The sequence below is a fragment of the Podarcis gaigeae genome (assembly GCF_964106915.1).
Source record: "Podarcis gaigeae genome assembly, chromosome: 13".
NCBI classification, from domain to species: domain Eukaryota; kingdom Metazoa; phylum Chordata; class Lepidosauria; order Squamata; family Lacertidae; genus Podarcis; species Podarcis gaigeae.
In genome coordinates this window covers 37,982,234-38,004,252 of record NC_139689.1, presented here as the reverse complement: position 1 = coordinate 38,004,252, position 22,019 = coordinate 37,982,234, and the positions used below count along the sequence as shown (strand labels likewise).

General features: G+C 44.7%; 1 long non-coding RNA gene across 1 annotated transcript; it reads right to left on the bottom strand.

Moving 5' to 3' along the window:
• Positions 1-212: 212 nt before the first annotated feature.
• On the bottom strand, positions 213-13,439 carry LOC310830667. The gene is made up of 3 exons (XR_014557673.1): positions 13,261-13,439; positions 4,865-5,098; positions 213-1,130 (listed from the first exon to the last, which is right to left on the bottom strand). It is a non-coding gene; the product is annotated as an uncharacterized lncRNA (long non-coding RNA).
• Positions 13,440-22,019: the final 8,580 nt, after the last annotated feature.

Here is a 22,019-nt window from a genome sequence, read left to right as displayed (position 1 = left end):
GTAGTCTTCTTATAGCTCTCAGCATGCTTAACAATCTATAGTTCCCAGGATTCCTTGGGGGAGACATAACGGCTAAAAGTGGCACCATAGCGCTTTAAATGGCAAGATCCAGATGTGGTCTGTGATTGTGTTTCATATCCTGCTAGAGTCCCCAGCGCAGCTCCAGTTCTCCCTCCCAAAATCAGTCTGCAAAAAAATGACAATCCTTCCGATCATGTCGAGAACAATTTTTAATTTGGCCAGCCAATAATAATAATAATAATAATAATTTATTTATACCCCACCCATCTGGCTGAGTTTCCCCAGCCACTCTGGGCGGCTTCCAATTGAGTGTTAAAAACAATACAGCATTAAATATTAAAAACTTCCCTAAACACGGCTGCCTTCAGATGTCTTTTAAAGATAAGATAGCTACTTATTTCCTTCACATCTGAAGGATGGGCGTTCCAGAGGGCGGGCGCCACTACCGAGAAGGCCCTTTGAAGAAGAATTTGTGTGAAGCTAGGAAGAGATGCTTTCCTTTGGCTAAGGTTGGGCTTAGCAGGCAGAGGTCCCTATTATTATTATATTTATTATCATCATCATCATCATTTTGTGCCCAGAGTGGGGAGGGGGTCACATTTGGAAATCGCATTACCTGTCATGGGTACCACAAAATTTCACAGAAGAAAAAGTGCCAATGCAAATATAAAATAGGCAAGGCTCCTATACCCCTTTCCCCCACAAAAATCCAGAAGGCAAAACCAAAAACCAAAATAGGCAACTGTCCAAGAGAAGGGTAGGAGGCCTTGATGGGCTCTAAAGATGTCTGAGGATGACACGTTGCGAACGCCATCAGTAGAGCCACTGGTTTTGAGTGAAGGCAGGGAGAAGATGAGGCCACCTGGCTTTCAGAGCTGGTTGAAGGGAAGATGGTGCTGGTAGATGCTGGCTTACAGCTGTCATCAGAGTTGGGGAGGGAAGACTCCAAAGGGGACTGTGTCTGTGCACCACCCTCCCTTCCATCCTCTGTACCAGTGGGGGACACATTTGGCACTGGTACAAGGGTTGGGAGAGAGGGGGGCGAGAGTTCTGCACGCTCCCTTCCTTGTGCAGTGGGCGGGAAGAGATGCCCGTCCGAGTGTAATGACCTGTAGGGGGATTATAAAAAGAGAAGAGTTGAGTACGGTTAGCAAAGTCTGGGCTGCAAGAGAGTAGCTGCAAGGGCAAAACAGAAGAGGCAGAAAATGGAAAGCACTCTTCAAATGCCAACAATCCCGTGACCCTCCAAACGTTGTTGGACTACAACTCCCATGTCCCTAGTGGTTGGCCATGCTGGCTGGGGCTGATGGGAGTCCAACAGCATGTGGGGACTTCCATAGCTCTAGTTACTGGTAGGTAGCCGTGTTGGTCTGCCGTAGTCGAAACAAACAAACAAACAAATTCCTTCCAGTAGCACCTTAGAGACCAACTAAGTTTGTTATTGGTATGAGCTTTTGTGTGCATGCATCTGAAGAAGGTATCTGAATAAGTGTGCATGCACACGAAATCTCATACCAATAACAAACTTAGTTGGTCTCTAAGGTGCTATTGGAAATATTTTTTTTTTTTGTTTCGAGCATGTGGAGGGTCTATTATTATTATTATTATTATTATTATTATTATTATTATTACCAGCCCTTCACCCTAAGGTCCCAGGGCAGGTTACAACCAATAAAACACAATCTTAAAAGAGTTCAAAACAATTTACAATCACAGAAATAAGGTGGGTCCTAAATATCTAAAGCCGGCTTAAAGAGGTGTGTCTTCAGCATTTGTTGAAAGGTTGTGCAGTGGAGAAGCCAGGCACACCTCTTTTGGGAGGTTTGCCACAGAAAAGGCTCTCTCCCAGGTTGCTGCCGCCACCCCGAGTTTCTGAGGGTGGTGGGACAACCAAGGGAGACCCCTCTGTCGATCTTAACACCTTGGGGGGGGGTCTGTATTAGGAGTTGGTCTTTCAGGTATTTGGAGCCAGCTCTGGCTTACAGTATTGGACCAAGGATTGGAGAGGCCCGGATTCAAATCCCCACTCAGGCGTGAGGGTCACTGGCTGACGAGGGTCAAGCCGCTTTTGGACTTCATCGGAACCACTCATTCAGATGACCACCACACACGTGCTACCTAACCTCGCAGTGTCCTTCTATTAGAAAGACGGCTGGGTTTTCTCCACCGAAGGCCTTCACCAAAGGTCAGCAAAGCGTGATGAACTTGGCACAGATGTAATATTGGAAACACTGAGGGGGAAACCGCAAGGTTTCTGTATGAGGTTGGATCGTTTTGCCACAGAGGCATTTAAATTTGGCTCTGAGGGGGGCCAACTTTGTTATTCCAAGAGGATTCTGGGCGAAGGAGATGGACCAGGCGGGGAATGAGAGGAGAATACGTGTTTGGGAGGTCTTCAGCCAAAACCCTCCTTGATCCAAAATCTCCTGAAGGGCTCACACCACAATTCAAATCTTAAAGGGTGTGTGTACGAGAGAGCGAGAGAGTGTGTGCAGTTATGCAAAACTGTCTCTATCTCTAGATCTCTGTGTAACCTGGCACTTGGCTGCGAGCACCAGGTGTTTCCTTTAGGGCTACTAAGAGTATATCAGGCGAGGCTTTTGTTTTTTTAATTTTTGTTTTTAAAAAAACCAGTTTGGAAGATAACTGAAGCACCATCTACCTTCAAGGTGGAGGAACTGAAAGGAAGTTTGTGAGTTATAAATTTGGCAAGAAGAAAAAGAAAGCAGCTCTGCGATTCTGCTTTATTTTTTAATATCGTGCGCTAGGAGTGCTGTTGCAGTCGCCACTTTGGTTTGGAAGCTCTGTTTGCCTATATATTGCTTATTATGCTTCTTGTGTGTGGTGCTGCAAGGCAGGTCACAGCTTCTTAAAAGAACATTATTGTTATTATTAGTGCTATTTTTCTAGAGAAAGAGGTGCCAGAACTCACCATGAACACCTCCCTTGTTCTCTTATGATGGCAATGAAGTTCACCTGAGAGGTGCTGGAACTGAGTTCTGCTGAGTCCTGATTATTATTATTATTAATTAGATTTATATACCACCGTTCATGATAAGACCCCATGGCGGTTCACAGAATAATCAGGGCAGGTTCACACAATAAAATCACAACAAAATAACCAAAGCTAATGAACATTTAAAAATAAACCACACAAATTAGTAAAGGATCCTAAAAAGTCGGATTAAGAACAACATGCTTCAATTAAGTTTGTGGGTTTTTTTAACAACTGTTAAATGCCCAGGCAAAAATTAAACAGGTTTTTTAAAAATGCTGGTGCTTAAATGCTAAGGAAGTAGGTTGTTCTCTGCCTATCTGTGCAGCAACAGGCGTTAAAAAATCATGAAGATTTTTTCCCTGCAAGAAACTGGTCCTGCACCCTAGAATGCTCTGCTGCCCAGAGGAACATGAAACTGTATATGTATTCAATAAGATTCAAAAAGTTATTAAATATATTTAATAGAAATAAAAGAGTTCAAATTACAGTAAAAACAAAAGCAGATGAAATTAAGACAATTCATATTGGCCCATAAAACCAAAAAGGAGGCTAAAATAACTTAGCATAAAAACAAAGAATTTTGCCCATATTGACAACTTTGCAGTTTTTGTTTTTTAAAAACATATTAGTGGCTCTCTTGAAGTTTAAGAGCTGTTTCTGGGTAGGATTCAGTCACATGCCGGCAATCTCAGGCTGTGCAATTATAGTTGTTTGGGAGTCTTGCTCAGTAAACCTAATACCCCAAAAGATTGGTTTTGCAATAAGCAAAGGGATGGGAAGATGCGCTGGAAAAGGTAGGGTAACACTCTGACCTCGCTGCAAATAAATCAGAATGGCACCTCCCCCCCCCCCCCAAAAAGAACCACACAACCAGGTTGTCTAGAAGCAGCCTAAAACAGAAGGAACAGACCAGATTTCTGTAGTTCATGGTACTGTAGGAAAGAGGTCGATGCTGGTACTGTATATGGGATTTTCTTGTGAGGGAGGGGCAGAGTGTCTCTCTTGCAGAAGATAATGGGTCGTTTTCCTCATAGCCATATGCAGAAAAACTCTGTCTTTCTGCCAGATGGGGGAAAGGATTCTAGCCTTGCTGGGACTTTGCCAAAAGGGACCAGGATATAAAAACTCAAAACATCCCATTTTTAAACAGAAAAAGGATGTTGGGGGGGGGGGAGCACCAGGATTTTACAAAGCAGGATTTTCCTGCAACCATAAGAATTTCCTGTAAAGTCGTGCTCCAGTCCAAGAAATTCACTGTATTTATTATATTTAAAATGAGTCATCCCCGCTCCCTCTGGTTCTACCATGTAACAGCTTACAGGTTAAAACCCAATTAAAACAAATTAAAATTGATTAATTGTAGGAGTTGAAGGCTGCCGTCAAATGCACACTTAATCTAGGAATAAGTTGGCTGAATTCAACAGGACTCTGAGTAAACATGCATAGGATTGTGCTGTACGTATTTAATGACAGTGCAATCTGCGATTTATCTACTCAGAAGCAAGTTCCATCGAGTTCAGTGGGACTTACCCCCAGGTTAAGTGGCTATAGGATTCCAGTGGCTTAAATTCCACATATTCCCCTGATTTCACAGAAAGGACAAATTGCTTCCTTTTAAAGAGGTTTCCTGCCATCTGCAGTTTTTAATAAGCACCGCTGTAAAACAATTTTAGGGGGGGAAACAGAACAAAAAAATCGGCTGTCTGGTTAATTGGGGGCAACCCTTTGGTCGATAAACATGTTTTGCATTGATAACACCAGTGAAATCAGCCAACCGAATCACACAGCCCTAGTTGTAATGCACTTTGCTGTTCAAGAAATCCGACAACAAATACTTACCCTTACCTCCCGCAATCACAGGGAAGTTAAGTACTCTCCCAAAGAGACAGGCTTAAGTCCAGAACTCTGCTGGGAGGCAGGATAGCCCCAACTCGAAATCATCTCTGGCCTTGCGAAGATGAAGATGCTGTAAATCCCATTTGGGAACTGATCGGCTCTCACGATTTAGGAAATCCTTTCTGAGCTATTCAGCTTAGAGGTGCAGCACCGAAATAAATTCTTGCACTCCCAACCCTCCGTCTATAATGCAGAGGCAAAGGCTGCATTGGCTAGCATGTAAATTCGAGGTTTGGTTTGAAAAAAAAAACAACAACCACTTTCCGTCCCGCATTAGAAACGGTCGCGCATGTACACAAATAGATCCGAAGGCTTGCCTCTAGTGAGCTTGCGGCAGAGGTGAGATTTGAAATGAGGTCTCCTCAGCTCGGTCTCAGCCGCTATGCTGCACTGCATCGCTGTGGCTATTCACAGGCGCATGTATGAAAATGCTTTGCAAGCATAATAGCTCTATGCACACAGGTCCCAAGTCTTGGATTGCCTACACCAAGAGTAGCCAAGGTCGTTGATGGACTCCAGCTCCCATCAGCACCAGCCAGCATGGACAATGGGCATGGAGGGTAGACTCTGAAGCAGAGCTTAATCTCAAGGTTGTGGGTTTGAGCCCCATCTTGGGCAAAAGATTTCTGCATTGCAGGGGGTTGGACTGCATGATCCTGAGGGTCCCTTCCAACTCCACAGTTCCATGATTGTTGCCCATCACTTGCTATCTGTCCCTCTTAACTGGAGATTTATTTGTTGTTGTTATTATTACTTTTACCCCATGATCCTCCAAGGTCAGGGTGCATTCATGCTTCTTCCACCACCATCCCTTTTCATAGCTGTCAACTTTTCCCTTTTCTTGCAAGGAATCCTATTCAGAATAAGGGAATTTCCCTTTAAAAAAAGGGAAACGTCCCTTTTGTTGCATTTAATCCTCACAACAACCCTGTGAGGGAGGTCGGGCTGAGAGACAGGGTCAGGCCCAAGGCTACCTAGCAAGCGTGACGGCCAAGTGGGGGTCAAACCTGGATCTCCCTGGTCCTAATCCAAACGCTCTGCCCACTAGACCACACTGCCCAGGAGTTGAGCTGGGGGTCTTCTGCATGCATGGCATGTACCCTGCGACTGAGCTAGAAACCCTGTACTCATGGTATGGATCTGCACTGGCATTCACCCTGCACATGGGACCCTCTGGGTCCAGCTCCACAGCCAAAATGGGTCGGGAATTGGATGCAAGCCGGTGGCAGCAATCGGTTGGAGCTTTTAAGTTTGGGCAGGCCAAGGAGAAAGGAGGTTTCTAAAATTTTGCATAGCATGGAGGGCGGACAGAACATGGAGAGCCAAGGTGGTGCCTTTGAGATGCTGCAGGGCTCCAGCTATTGAGGAAGGAGGGGTGCCCAAGAGAGCGTTTACTGAGGTTGCCAAACATACACACTTCAGTAGAGGGGAAGCAGGCAGAAGGTCTAAACCAGAGTTTCCCAAACTTGGGCCCCCAGCTGTTTTGGGACTACAAATCCCATCATCCATAACCACTGGTCCTGATAGCTAGGGATGATGGGAGCTGTAGTCCTAAAACAGCTGGCGGCCCAAGTTTGGGAAACCCTAAACAGAGTGCAAAATAAGGCCAAGCACTGAGGCGCTACGACTGAACTAATCCTAGTCTATTCACTACACTTGCCCAAGTTCGGTATCCTAGAACTGCAGAATCGGAAGGGACCCCGGAGCTCATCTGGTCAACCCTCTGCAATGCAGGTTTCAGGCATGGGTCCCTCCCAGCCCTACCTAGAGATACCAGGGATTGAACCCGAGGCCTTCAGCATGCAAGGCAGATAGATGTGCTTTTTGGACAGTTGGGAGATACCCTGCTTTTGGATTTCTTGCAAACGCACCCTTTCAACTCTCCGATTCAGAGGTTAGCGACAAGATGGAAGACTTTGGCTGTCTGCCTCTCTCTCTGTCTCTCAATTTCTCTCTCTCTCTCTCTCTCTCTCTCTCTCTCTCTCGCATGCACAACCATCTTTGAAGATGGGGAAGATAGCGATGTGCTAACCTGCCCTTCCTCCACGCTTTGCGGCTCCCCACAGCTTATTTTTAGCAATGCACACAAGGTGTAAGCAAAATGTGTGTGTGTGTGTGTGTGTGTGTGTGTGTGTTGCAAACACAGGTTGTGCAGCAGGGCCCTGAGCAATTGTTATTTGCCTCCTTCCCCTAACCTCAACCACAGAGCACTATTTGCTTAAGCACACATGCTTGGCTTGCCAGGGGCAGAACAGACCTGACCTCCAAGGGCTGTGAGGAGCAACAGGAAAAGGAAGACAGGGGTGGGTGGGTGGGTGGTTGGGTGGGATGGATGACATCTAGTCCAAGCCCCTGAAATGCAAGAATATGACACTGTCCCATACGGGAGTCGAACCTGCAACCATGGCGTTATTAGCAGCATGCTCTAACCAGCTGAGCTATCCCCTCTCCCTCTTCCCCAAGCTGCACAACCCCAATGATTGGGGGGAGGGATATATGGGCATGCCTCCCCTGGTTCTACTGCAAGTTTAACAGCCACTTAGGGGTGGAAAGAGTGGCTCCAATCAAAATGGAAGCTCCCCAACATCAGTTCAATGTTAAAAAAAAGAAGGAGGCCCAGTCACAGGACTTCAGCATCTCCTCTGCGTCAGACCCCAGAAGATACTTTGCTTTGCCGGTTTCAAATCAATACAGACTGATGCACACAGTGTGGATTTGTACAATTGTGTTTCAAGCCAGCCCTCCGGTTTGAAGTTATTGCCAGATAACATTTGCTGTATTTGCTAGAATCTAGGACAGGCCTAGGCAAACTCGGCCCTCCAGATGTTTTGAGACTACAATTCCCATCATCCCTGACCACTGATCCTGTTTGCTAGGGATGTATATCAGGCTAGGGATATGCCTGATGTAGGAGATGCTAAGGATGCAGGTGAGAGAGCAAGGAAGAGACAGGAAAGGTTGGACAGAGATGGAGACACTAGGCAGATACAGATGAGGGATGGGGAGGGCATTGCCCTTCACATCTTGCTGGACTCCAACTCCCATTAGCCCTAGTCAGCATGATGGGAATTGTAGTCCAAGAACAAGTTCTCCACTGCCTGAGACAATCACTTCTGTATTGGTACACACACACACACACACACACACACACACACACACACACACACTAAAGAGAGCACAGGAAGGTGAATAAAGCAAAGAACTCAGGTGAGAGCTTCCAGAAACTCTTTGCAATCCCAAAGATGCCTTCTCGGGAGTAAGCACCACTGAGTTAAACGAGACTTGGTCCAAGGTACATGGTGTGGGTATGATTTCAACTACATATTTACATGCGGATCTCAAGTGGCGCAATGGAGTCAGTGTGCCTGGCTGTTAGCCAGAAGCTTGGTGGTTCGAGGGATGGCTGTGGGCAGGATTCCTGCACTGCAGGGGGTTGGGCTGGATGACCCTCCGGGGTCCCTCCCAACTCTGCAGTTCTATGGTTCCTACACTAAGCTGCTCCTGCAAGGGATCACTCGACTTTTGTTGCCCGTGAATAGACTGGGAATTATTCCTTGGCTGGTTGCAGATAATAAGGCCCTTCCCATGCTGTTTAAAGAAGAAACCACCACCACCACTAGGATTTTATCCTGGCCACAGCATTTGCACCAGCCCCAGTCTTGCGGCAGCTACTCATGTTGGTCTCTCCCAGTCAACGGAGACATGCAATGCAGCACTGCGAGGTTGTATGATGTGGAGCGGCCTGCACTCAAAAGGAAGGGAAAGGATAAAATGGTAAAAGGCAGAGATTAGTCGGAGATACAGGGCCAAATGAGATGGAGCCAGGATGAGCTCTAACAGGTGTGGGAAACAATGGGTCCTCCAGGTGTTGCTGAACTACAACTCCCATAATTCCTGGCCTTGCCTGCTGGGGTTGATGGGAGATTCAAAACGAAAAACCAAAACTTTTCTTATTTTGATCAAAGCAGCGATACTGGAGAAGGGGGGTATTAACCTCTTCCCACCCCACCCACAATTTTCCTGAAATGAATTACACTCCTAAACCTGGTATTAGCCTTGCTAGGGGTAATTAATACAGAACACACACACAAACAGTTTAATTATACAGGAACCTGTATCATTCTTACATCATTTCCCTCTGTGAGGATAATAGATCATGGAGGGGAGTGATTCAGAGCAGGAAAACAGAATGGGGGGGGGGCAGATGCTTTTTAAAAAGTAAAACAAAGTGGGGGAAAGAGATTCAGGATTTTTTTTATTTACATCAGATTTCTTAAAATTTAAATCAGGTTTTTAAAATAAAATGCTTTCTAAAGATAGTTATCTATTTAAGTTACATTATAGTCCAAAGGCTATTCATCAGGAAGTAAGGATTTGTTTTAAGTTTTTCATATGTGCTAAAACTCAAAGTTTTGTTGTGTTTTTTTAAAAAAGTTTAACCACATCAGTTAACAAACATGCATACATATGCTATAATGTTATTGTTTTAGTTAAATAAATTGTTTAAATTGTTATTAAGGAAATGATTATTCTTCTCCTTCCAATAAAGTACAGCAGAAAAGTTGTCCAAATATAAACAGTTAACTTATTAAACCTCACAATAATTTAATAATTATCTATGTATTTCTAATAGTATATAACCAAATCAGTAATTTTTGATATAACTGTAAAAACTACTCTGAAAATTTATTATTCCAAAAATGAAACCTTCATCTGGTTGGAAATATTAAGATTATACCAGCAAGAATGAATCATTCTGTAAAAAAATGATTTAAATCAAGTCTTACTGACTAGTGATTTAAATCGATTTGATTAAAATCAAATTCACCCAGTCCACATCCCAGTCTTAAATTATACCCACCTATTTTGGGGGAGAGAAATGGAACTGATTATTTGGGGATGGAAAGGGGAAAGAGCACAAGAGTTTTGAAGCCAAAAGAAGAAGAGTTTGGATTTGATATCCTGCTTTATCACTACCCGAAGGAGTCTCAAAGCGGCTAACATTCTCCTTTCCCTTCCTCCCCCACAACAAACACTCTGTGAGGTGAGTGAGGCTGAGAGACTTCAGAGAAGTGTGACTAGCCCAAGGTCACCCAGCAGCTGCATGTGGAGAAGTGGAGACGCGAACCCGGTTCCCCAGATTACAAATCTACCGCTCTTAACCACTACACCACACTGGCTAGATGGCGACTTAAGGACTGATGCTGCATCAGGACCAAGGCAGCCTGCCTGCCTGCTGCTATTCTCTGCTCCCTCACCTATGTACCACAAAAACCCTACAGGCATTCAGCACTCTCCCCTTGCAAGGAAACCGACTTTGAACTTCCTAGCTCTTGAGGAAGTGGGGTGCTCAGCACAACGATTGCTGGATGTTAAGCGATGATTTTCTCTCTCTCTCTCTCTCTCTTTTTAATGTGGCTCGGCAATTTACCATGTTGAAGAAACAGGTTTCTAAATGAGTCGTCTCTGTTGCTATAGAGCAAGCTGCGTGAGAAATACCTGGCAGAACTATCCCGACCAGAATTTGGCAAACCTGTGTGCATTTCTCCAGCAATTAGAGAACACACTGTTTTTTTGGGATCCATCTACTTGCTTAGTGGTCCATCAAGATATGTCTCCAAGACTTACGCTTTTTAAAGCTTCCAAAATCTGCAGAGTCTAGTAAATTCTTAGATCTCCTACACCAGGAAGGAAAGGGGGGTGGGGTATCCTTTTAGGTAAATTTATGTGAACATTATTTTTCAGCTGCCGGAATCTATACTGCTGTTTTATTTTGTTAACTGCCCTGCGTTTTCAATTAATTATCATTTTTGTACTGCTGACAATGAAATTATCTAGCTTTCTTTTGAATTGTGTTTTTCTGTTATGTCAGCTCCCTTGTAAGCCCAGATGATGGTCTGAAAATAAGTCCATTGAGCCATCGAATATTACATCTATATCCCAGCCTTCCTTCAACAAGCTCGAGGGGGGAATACATAGCTCTCCCCACCAATTCCATCCTCACAACAACCCTGTGAGGTGGACTAGGCTGAAAGTTTGCGATTGGCTCAAAATCGCACAACAGACATCACAGCAGAGTAGGTCTGGTGCCTTCAATAGTAATTTAGCAAGTGACACTTTTCACAGCGTAAAGAGAAGAGTATTGGGGAAAACGATATCTGATCGGTTTTGGTACATCAGTCTGCCGTCGGAGACACAGGAGCAAGGCCAGAGGCGAAAGGTGGCAACGTTAGCCATGATCATCTATGGCTCAGGTCCTAGACAGGGGGCAGTCATCACTGCAGCTCCCAATCTTTACATCACAGTTCAAGGGAGTCACAAGGAAAGGCAACACAATTCGAATGCAGAGCAGGGTTTCCCAAACTTGGGTCTCCAGCTGTTTTTGGACTACAACTCCCATCATCCCTAGCTTGCAGGACCAGTGGTTAGGGATGATAGGAATTGTAGTCCCAAAACTGCTGGAGGACCACCACCACCCCAATACTGAGGAGCTGCTTATTACACCAACACGATAAAAGGAAACATACACCTCAAGCATACGTCTTCCCCCGCAGAATCCGGGGACTGCAGTGCTACATTTCCCAGAAACCCCAGCAAACAACAGTTCCCAGAATTCTTTGGGGTGGGTAGGTGGGAAGCTAAATGGGCAACAGATGTGCTCTAAATGTCTGGTGTGCAAGGAGAAGGATCTAGTCCACGGTTTCCCAAACTGGGGTCTCCAGTTGCTTTTTGAACTACAACTCCCATTATCCCTGACAAGCAGGACCAGTCATCGGGGATGCTAGGAATTGTAGTCCAAAAAACAAATAAATGTTTTGAGTACATTTGTGCAAATAATATATTGTGCTTGCATGGGAGGCAAACAATAGAGTCCTGTGGCAAAAGTGTCCAGACACTACAGCATGCTTCTGGTGCTAGAGAAGCTCCCATTCCAGGGCTTATTTGCAGCTGTGAAAGCCGCAAGACATGCACAGAGCTGCTCTGTGCTTCAGCATTTGCCAGAGCAAAGGGAAAAGCTGGAGCCAGAGGGGAAGGGGAAGCCCACTCGCTGGCAAAGCTCCTTCACCCACTAGTAATGGCAAGGTCAAGGTTAATGCCCACAGAGCTCAAATGGCAGAGAGCAAAAGCACTGGTGCAGTTCTATTCTGAAACTGTAAGCTCAGTGAGAAAGACTCTTGCCTGAATTCCTGGAGAACTGCTGCCAGTGAATGTATTGGTCATATACTGAGTTAGGTGGACCAATCATGGTCTGAATGAGTACAGTGGTACCTCAGGTTACATATGCTTCAGGTTACCTATGCTTCAGGTTACAGATTCCGCTAACCCAGAAATAGTGCTTCAGGTTAAGAACTTTGCTTCAGGATGAGAACAGAAATCGGGCTCCGGCGGCACGGTAGCAGCGGGAGGCCCCATTAGCTAAAGTGGTGCTTCAGGTTAAGAACAGTTTCAGGTTAAGTACTGACCTCCGGAACGAATTAATTACTTAACCTGAGGTACCACTGTATAAGGCAATTTATTATGCTCCTGTACAGTAAGACAGGGCTGGACAGCCACATCCCAAAACCCAAAACTGGAGTGGATTATGCCTAACCATTTGAAAATGAAAATAAAAATGTGACTTCCAGCTTTCACCCAGTAACCTGGCTTTGGGGAGCCTTTTGCAGAATTCGAAATTCCATGTTCAGTATCAGTCGTCGGGGATGCTAGGAACTGCAGTCCAAAACAACAACAACAACTGGAGACCCAAGTTTGGGAAACCCTGATTTAAAGGCCGTGCAAACTTTCCCTGGCAGCGAGCCCCACTGGGGTAATAAGGTGCTGCTGCAAAGCTGCGACCCTAGAGCCCCTTTTTCTTTTTAAAAGTTTTTTTATGAACAATTTCAAGATAACAAAATATCAAAACAAATTGGAAAATTAATAAACGCTCTAAAAAACATATCATATTCATTATTTCTCCTTTTTCCCACCTCCCCATCAAACCCCCCCCCAATTTCCCTCTCTGATTTCTTAACACATATTGTTCTCTGCATACTGTAAAATTGCACAAATCCTTATATTGTCTGCCTGCTATGTTAACCATCGATAAATTTGTGTATGCTTATTCAAAACCTGCCAGGGAGTCCAATTCATCTGGTTTTCTTGACCCTAGAGCACCTTTCGCACTAAGGAAGGAAGTTTCCTCCAGCACAGCAACAGGTTTGACTTCTGAGAAGGCAGAGACCGAGAGAAAACTGAAGGCGCCATGGAGGGGACACCCCCCACCCACCCCCCGAACGTCCTGGGCAAGAGGGGAAAGCAGCCAGTCCAAGCCCCCCACCCCACCCCTCCCCTCCAGCTCCTCTTACCCTTCCTGCCTCCTCCAGCCTTTGGCGGAGCTGCTCCCGCATGGCAAGCGAGGCTGCGAGGCTCAGCCCTTTAAAGTCCGCTTCCCCGCCCGCCTGCCCCGAGCTCCTCTGCCCTCTACCCCACCCCGGGGTGGCGGGATGGGGTGTGGCGGGAAGCCGTGTCCTGCAGGGCTTCCTGTTGGGGGGGAAGTGAGCTCAGAAACCCACTGATGAAAGGCGCCCGCTTCAGCTGGTAAACAGGAAACAGCAGCTGGGGAGGGGGAGCCAAGGGGGGGGGTGAAGGGCAGGGCGGGTTAAGCTGTGTCCTCACAAGGGCAGGGGGGTGGGGAGGCCTAGGGGTGCCTCTGGCTGTAAACTTCAGCTCCAAATTTTTATTTTATTTTATTTTATTATTTTATTTTATTTTAAACATGGTGTTTTAATGTTGTCACTCACCCCTGGGATTTTGAGTGGGCAATGAATTGGATATGGAGGCATGCTATTTATTTTGGGGTAGTGGAGGCCATAGCAGAAGTCACACACAAGACAGAATGAAATGACATGGCATGGTTGAAATAATTATTATTAAAAGCCAGGCATTCCAAAGAATGTTAACTTAGGGTCACCACAGACATTTCTCCTTGAAAAGGCGAAAACACTCTGATAAGGTTGGTTTATGGAAAGTGGTTTGGTTGGATGTTATGTTGGAGAGGACGAAGTGACTAATGTTTATATATAGCAGATAGATGAAGAACCAGAAGTTCTTTAATTTCTGTTTTATCTTTTCTATTCTTTTTTTAAGTTCTTTTCTCTCTTTTTCTCTTCGTCCTCCTTTTTCTTTCCCCCCATTTCTCTGTGTTTTAATTCTATTTAATGTTGGACAAAAAATATATATTCAATATTAAATTTTGTATCTCTCTTTATAAACTCTAATAAAATGTGTTCAGAAAAAGGTGAAACACTTTGCTTTTGCAGAGGGGTAGGGACACCTGTCCTCTAACCAAAAGCTAATCTGATACCCAATTGATCTTCCAAATGGGAAATTTAAATCTTTGAACAAGGCTACTCTTACGTCCTTGCAGTTTGGGCAAACCAGAGGGGTAAATTTTCAGGTGCATTGTGTGTGGATTGAGACCATTCTCCCCCTCCCCTCTTTGTGTGACTTTTTAAAATAGAAAAAAAAGCTGCCTAAGAGGGAATTAGCATGTACACTAATGTGTTCAAAGTGAGTGTACATAATGCAAGTGACATGCAGATGAACACAAAGATGTGTTAGTTTAAACCAGGCTTCTTCAACTTCCAAGAGACTGTGATCTGTTGTTGTTTAGTCGTTTAGTCATGTCCAACTCTTCGTGACCCCATGGACCAGAGCGCGCCAGGCACTCCTGTCTTCCACTGCTTCCCGCAGTTTGGTCAAACTCATGCTGGTAGCTTCGAGAACACTGTCCAGCCATCTCGTCCTCTGTCGTCCCCTTCTCCTTGTGCCCTCCATCTTTCCCAACATCAGGGTCTTTTCCAGGGAGTCTTCTCTTCTCATGAGGTAGCCAAAGTATTGGAGCCTCAGCTTCAGGATCTGTCCTTCCAGTGAGCACTCAGGGCTGATTTCCTTCAGAATGGAGAGGTTTGCTCTTCTTGCAGTCCATGGGACTCTCAAGGGTCTCCTCCAAGACCATAATTCAAAAGCATCAATTCTTCGGCGATCAGCCTTCTTTATGGTCCAGCTCTCACTTCCATACATCACTACTGGGAAAACCATAGCTTTAACTATACGGACCTTTGTTGGAAAGGTTATGTCTCTGCTTTTTAAGATGCTGGACTGTGATCTACTCCCACAATAAAAAAACAACTGGCGGTAATCTACCCACTGGATTGACCAAAGTTGTTGAGCTTTTTGGAGGTGGGTGGGAGGGGTCCCACAATCTACCGAAGGCATCCAGTGATCTACCATCAATTTAATTTGACTTAAAACACTCAAGATTGGTTTCAAGCCTGCCACATGCGGGCAAATGGTGCAGGCGCATGTATGCACCTAAAGGCACATAGCAAAGGATGTGTTGTCTTCACCCTGGAGTAGTGGGGGCCATATATCTCGGTGGCAGAGCAAGTGATTTGCATGGAGAAGGTCCTGGGTTCAAATCCCTGGCCTCTCCAGGGAGGGTTAGCAGTGTCCCCTGCCTGAAACTATAGAAAGCCGCTGCCTATGGAGAATGCAGATCTGAATGGACCAATGCTGTGACTGATTGAGGTGTCTTCTTGTGTTCCCATCCTTGCTAACAGCTGATGGGATGGGGAAAGAACTACAGCCCAGTGCTAGAGCGGGTCTCAGAAGATCCCAGGTTCAGTCCTTGCCATCTCCAGCTGGGGCTGAAAGCGTCCCTCCTGAAATCATGGGAGATCCACTGTCTGTAATCACAACCACTTCTGGTAGCAAATTGCATCTTTTAAAATCTATGTGCTGCTGTGTGCTTTCTCTTGGGAACCCTTGGGTGTCTTCTAATGAAGAGTCATATCCTCTAGAGCACAATAAAACACATAGTTTCCCCCCCCCCAAGCATCCTGGGAACTGTAGTTTGTTAAGGGTACGGGGAATTGTGGTCCTGTGAAGGGTAATCCACAGCTCCCATAATTCTTTGCAGGAGCTAGGTGCTTTAAATTTAGGACATGCGTGTGACCAGAGATTAAAAAAAAAACTTCCATCCATTTTCTCTATATCGTGAATTATTTTACACACTTACGCATGATTTTAGGCACCTCTAGCTTATCGTCAATTTTAATTATTTCTGAAGGTTTTTAATTGTTGTTGGAAACTTGTTTCATTATTTTGTAATTTGCCTTGAGGGCTTGCCCCCCTTTCAATCAAGCAGTATATAAATTTTATAGGGTGGGGCAGGGGTAGGCAACCTAAGGCCCGGGGGCCAGATGAGGCCCATCGCCTTTTCAATCCGGCCCACAGATGGTCAGGGAATCAGCATGTTTTTAGATGAGTAGAATGTGTCCTTTTATTTAAACTGCATCTCTGGGTTATTTGTGGGGCCTGCCTGGTATTTTTACATGAGGAGAATGTGTGCTTTTTTAAAAAAAATGCATCTCTGGGTTATTTGTGGGGCATAGAAATTCATTCTTTTTTTCCCTCCAAAATATAGTCTGGCCCACCACATGGTCTGAGGGATGGTGGACTGGCCCACAACTGAAAAAGGTTGCTGACCCCTGGGGTGGTGATTCCTTCCCTGCTTATTTTGATATTATTTTTCTAAATTTGAACGCCCTAGTCCTCTGCTCCAATTCTCAAGAGAGTGTTCACAGAGGGCACATTCCTCCCACAACCCTTTGCAGCGATTCCCAAGTTGGCGGTACCTTTTGGGAACCGGTGCCCAGTCCCTGCTTCAACCGCACCTTGGCGCATACTCAAAAACACATGCACAAAGTGGTCCCCCACCCTTGGCCAACTGCCTCCAACCACTTCCTGCTTGCAGGTGCTCCAATCTCAGGAGGGTGTGGTGTTTTGTGGTTCTCACATCTTGCTGTTGGGAGGACGGGGCGGGGTGGGGGGTCTGCGAATAAACAGGAACTAAGAATAGACCCAGCCATGAGAAGAAAGACATTGCAAACAGTACCAAATTACCTTCCGAAGAAAATAGGACCCGACGTTACTCTGAGCACAGACTGAGAGCCTAGGATTTGGAATTGTCGATGTTACTGCCAGTTTCCCAGTTCCCCCTTCCACCTTTTTAAGGAATGGCGGCTTTTCTGACTGGGCATCTTGCGACTTGTATTAAATAAGCTTGTCCCGAATTCAGCAGGTACAGTTTTCCCTCCAGCATGGATGAGCAGGGATGGGAACAGCTTCACTTATTGAACTTCTGATTGTTGTGTGACTGCTGAAGCCTAATAGATTACATCCTTATAGAACAAAAAGAATGGGGATTGGATGGGAGATGTTCCCCTCCTTTCATCCCACTCCTTCCTGCATAACATCTATACAGATTTCCTTGCTTGCCTCATGGTCTGCATCACAATGTTGTCATTTTTGTAAACCGCTTTGGGGTTCTTTATTTGTATGTAGCATACAAATCTTGCAAAACGAATCAATGAATGAATGAATGATGCAATTTTCCCCATTCCCCTGGAAGCAGCAGGTATGCTGCGCTTTAAGGCAACTCAGAAACTTCAGTCCAACCGCTTCAGTCATTTACTGCTCCTCACAGAGTTACTCTTCCCAGCAACCTTTAACAAACAGTGCCCAGAATTCTTTGACTGGGGTGTGAATGTACTTCAAACGTGCTTTAAAGATGGTGCATGCCAGCTGTGTTAAAAATAATTGCTACGAATCTTGCAAACTGCCTGATTAAATGGGGCACCCTTTTTTAAAGTTGCCCAAAACATTTTAAAATTTATTACTGTAGCTGATCATTGATAAAAAAAAAATCCCCTTAAAGTTATCACCTATTTTGTCAAGGCTTATTTAATTAAGGTCATGTCACAGCCTACGACTGATTACCCGAGGGCACAAAAATGGTGTATTTGTAAGATGCCTCTTCTGACCTAATGGCTGTTGCAACGCAAGCACAGAGCGTTTGAAAAGCAAATAAATGTTTCTATAAAATAACGTTTTTCTCACATGAAAATTTAACCAGCTAACTAGTCTAGTAACTTCTTAATCAACTAAAACTCATACGACTCACTGAAAAAGATGTTTTTAATCAAGCAACTGTCCTAGAAAGTGTGTGACACCCACCCCCAAAACTCTTTCACAATATTCTCAAGATGAAGGCTCGCAATAATACCTATAGGTTTTGTGTACCAGCTGCTGTTCCAAGTAACGTACTCCTTACACCCATTTAGCATCAAAACTTTAGTGTCCAAAATCAAAGCAGCAATTGAGGTTGGCGCCAGGGATAGGCATTACTGAGCAGCAGCAAAGGCGTATACAGCTGCAAGTGGCCAACCCCTGGAACTTCCTGTCCTGCTGCTTCTCTTCTGTGTTGTCACTTCCTGCCTACCTGCCCTCTCTAATCATGCACTCTAATCAAGAGTGAGATGGATGGGCATCATCTACTTGCCTTGGGTAGTTCCATGGCCCAGATTTAGATGTAGAGGTAGAGGGCAGCAGGGTTGGGTACAAGTATGAGGTGAGGGCCCACTGAGGGCATCGTGCCCAATAGCTGCCCCAAAGCTTGGAGCTGGCACTGGCACCAATGGGGTGTTATGGATCTCTCTTCTCACATTGAAGCTCTTGTTTGTGTCTTCACAATGAGCTAAACAGGCAGTTGTTTTACTGTAGAGTTGCAATTGTCATCTCTGTGAAACCTGGAAACAAACCCCCCTGCAGCCAGGGTACAAACTGAAACGCTTCAGGTTACATATGCTTCAGGTTACAGACTCCGCTAACCCAGAAGTAGTGCTTCAGGTTAAGAACTTTGCTTCAGGATGAGAACAGAAATCGTGCTGCGGTGGCGCGGCAGCAGCAGGAGGCCCCATTAGCTAAAGTGGTGCTTCAGGCTGAGAACAATTTCAGGTTAAGAACGGACCTCCAGAACGAATTAAGTACTTAACCCGAGGTACCACTGTATTTGCTTTTCCTAATTCAGTCAAAGCTTCTCTGGGTTGCAGCCAATGCTAGTCGTTTTCAGAGCAGACCTGTTGAAATTAATGGACACAACTGACTTAGGCCTATCAATTTCAGTAATGGGACAATTGAGTTGGTAACAACCCAACAAATTGAAAAAAATCTGGATTCTTCAATTGCACAGCTTCCTGAGAATGCCGAATAAAAGAATAAAAAATAAATCAAAGGAAGTATTTGTCTCAAAATGGGAAGTCTTTAAAATTTATCTGAAAAATAGTAATGACAGTATGAAGTCTGTAGCAGCATTTGAGTGACTTCAGTAGGAGTTTTAAGCCTGATGGAAAACCTAGGATAGAATAAATAATATCAAAACAAAAACATGTTATAATATGGCAGTGAATAATTGATGAGAAATAGAAGGAGTAGATGGGAAGTCAGTTATATAGAAAAAGTCATTTTTATGTTAAATATATTGTGAGAACTATTTAATGTATTATTGTTGTTGTTTTTCTTTTCTTTTCTTTTCCTTTTTAGTTGCTAGGAGGTGATGGATATTTCTTTCCTTCTATATCTTCTATATTTCTTTTTTGTGTGTGACATATTAAATATATATATATAATGCCTTCAACCTATCAAAGTCTACACGTGGTCCAGAGCCATGAGACACACAGCCCTCGCTGCTGTTTAGCACCCCAAAACCACAGGCACAGTTGCTTTTCCTTCTCATGTGCTCAAGGAAAAAACACCACCCCAAAAAGTGGGGGGAGTCAAGGGCAGGATGCTTGCTGAGCAAAGAGTATAGGACAAACAGAAAACACCTTTGAAATAGCTATATATGTGTTGATGCACAAGAAGGCATCAGAAAGAGAACAACAGCAAACTGTAATAACGGCATGTAACGGACAGGGTTTTCAAAGTTCACACATGATATCCAAAGCTATAATCCAACCGCATCCATCTCAAGAGCTTTTGAGTTTTGCTTTGTTTTAATAAATCTTAAAACTTGTGTTTGTTAAATTTTGCTGCCTCCCTTGTTTTATCTGGAATGATCTGCCAATATGAGTTCTCTCCATTTCTCATTCCCCACCCCTCAATCTGAAATTCAGTTCTCCACATTTTGGCAACAATATGCAATTTGTGGGTTTTTTAAAAAAAAAAATTCTCATGAAATTTATTCAGTATTATTTCTCCTAATAAATACATTTTTTGTATGCAGTTGTGACAAGTGTGCACATTTTTGTGAGCAGTTTCTCTTAATAGGATGTGTTAATGCACACTTTCCCCTTATATATACATTTTGTAAATTCTGGTTGGAAAACTGCCACACAAAATTCGGATAGGTGTGAATTTGGAAGGATAGGTATGTTTTGGTTCTTATGTTGTTTCGACAAGTGCAGATTTGATCGATTCTGCTTCAAATGCAAACTGAATCGAATTTCTCCTGCATCCTTATTTTGATCATCAGTACCTTTGTATTGGGACGCAGGTGGCGCTGTGGGTTAAACCACAGAGCCTAGGACTTGCTGATCAGAAGGTTGGCGGTTCGAATCCCCGCAATGGGGTGAGCTCCCGTTGCTCGGTCCCTGCTCCTGCCAACCTAGCAGTTCAAAAGCACGTCAAAGTGCAAGTAGATAAATAGGTACCGCTCCAGCGGGAAGGTAAACGGCGTTTCCGTGCGCTGCTCTGGTTCGCCAGAAGTGGCTTAGTCATGCTGGCCACATGACCCGGAAGCTGTACGCCGGCTCCCTCGGCCAATAAAGTAAGATGAGTTCCACAACCCCAGAGTCGGCCACGACTGGACCTAACGGTCAGGGGTCCCTTTACCCTTACCTTTGTGTCAGAGATGGGAACCTTCTGCCCTCCAAACGTTGCTGTACTACAACACCCATAGCCTTCGGTCATGCTGGCTGGGGCTGATATTAGTTGGAATCCTGAAACATCTGGAGAGTCAAAGTTTCTTCTCCTATTTACTCCTATTTACACTCAGGGTGCCTACAAACTGTCACTATTTCACAGGAGGGATTCAGAGCACAGAAATTTAAGCTTTGCACAAATTAAAGAGGAATAAAGTGCAACAAACCTTTTTTTTTTTTAAGGAACTCTGTGCAGATGAGAAACTGTGGAACTAACGAAACAATTAGTGGGAAGATGTATAAATATCCTGCAAGCAAATGAGGCTGAATGCTTATTGTCATAGAACTGCCCCATAAACAAACAAGAGAGAAGGCTCAATAAAGACCAGGACAGTCAAACCTCCAACTAAGTCCTGTGCAAATAAATCGGAATGACTGCAGAATAAACTTCTGAAGGAGCTCACAACTGTTTCCAATTTTGTTTGGCATGCTTCTCCCAAATGAATGACCCAGCAGCCATGGGTGTAGCTAGGATTTTTGGCGTGGGGAGGCCATTTGTTGTGGGGGGGGGGCAGAACCTCAGTTAGCTATGTATTTTTATTTATGGGCGGGTCCCTCACCGTGAGAAGTAAAGTTACAGGGAACCAGGCCGAGGGCCTTCTTGGTAGTGGCGCCCACCCTGTGGAACGCCCTCCTGTCAGATGTCAAGGAAGTAAACAACAATCTGACTTTTAGAAGGCATCTGAAGGCAGCCCTGTTTAGGGAAGTTTTTAATGTTTGATGTTTTATCGTGTTTTTAATATTCTGTTGGGAGCCGCCCAAAGTAGCTGGGGAAACCAAGCCAGATGGGCGGGGTATATATATTGCCTATGCCCTTGCCAGCAGCCACAACTGTCCCAGCAAGTTCAATTTTCTTTAAAAAAACAGGTGCCAAAACCCCACGAGCATCTCCCTTGTTCTCTTATACTGTGGTACCTCGGGTTATAGACGCTTCAGGTTACAGGCTCCACTAACCCAGAAATAGTACCTCGGGTTAAGAACTTTGCTTCAGGATGAGAACAAAAATCGTGCGGCAGGGGGAGGCCCCATTAGCTAAAGTGGTACCTCAGGTTAAGAACAGTTTCAGGTTAAGAATGGACCTCCAGAACAAATTAAGTTCTTAACCCGAGGTACCACTGTAATGGCAATGGTGCCCACCTGACAGGTGCCGGAACTGAGTTCTTGTTGAGTTCCCGCTTGTTCCAGACCTCACATCTATAGGTCGACCACCTTCTCCTCCCGGAGGGTCTAGACTCTGCCACTGTGCCACACCGGCCACAACTGAGATAGCACAGCGGAACCACACAGACTCACACGCAGCG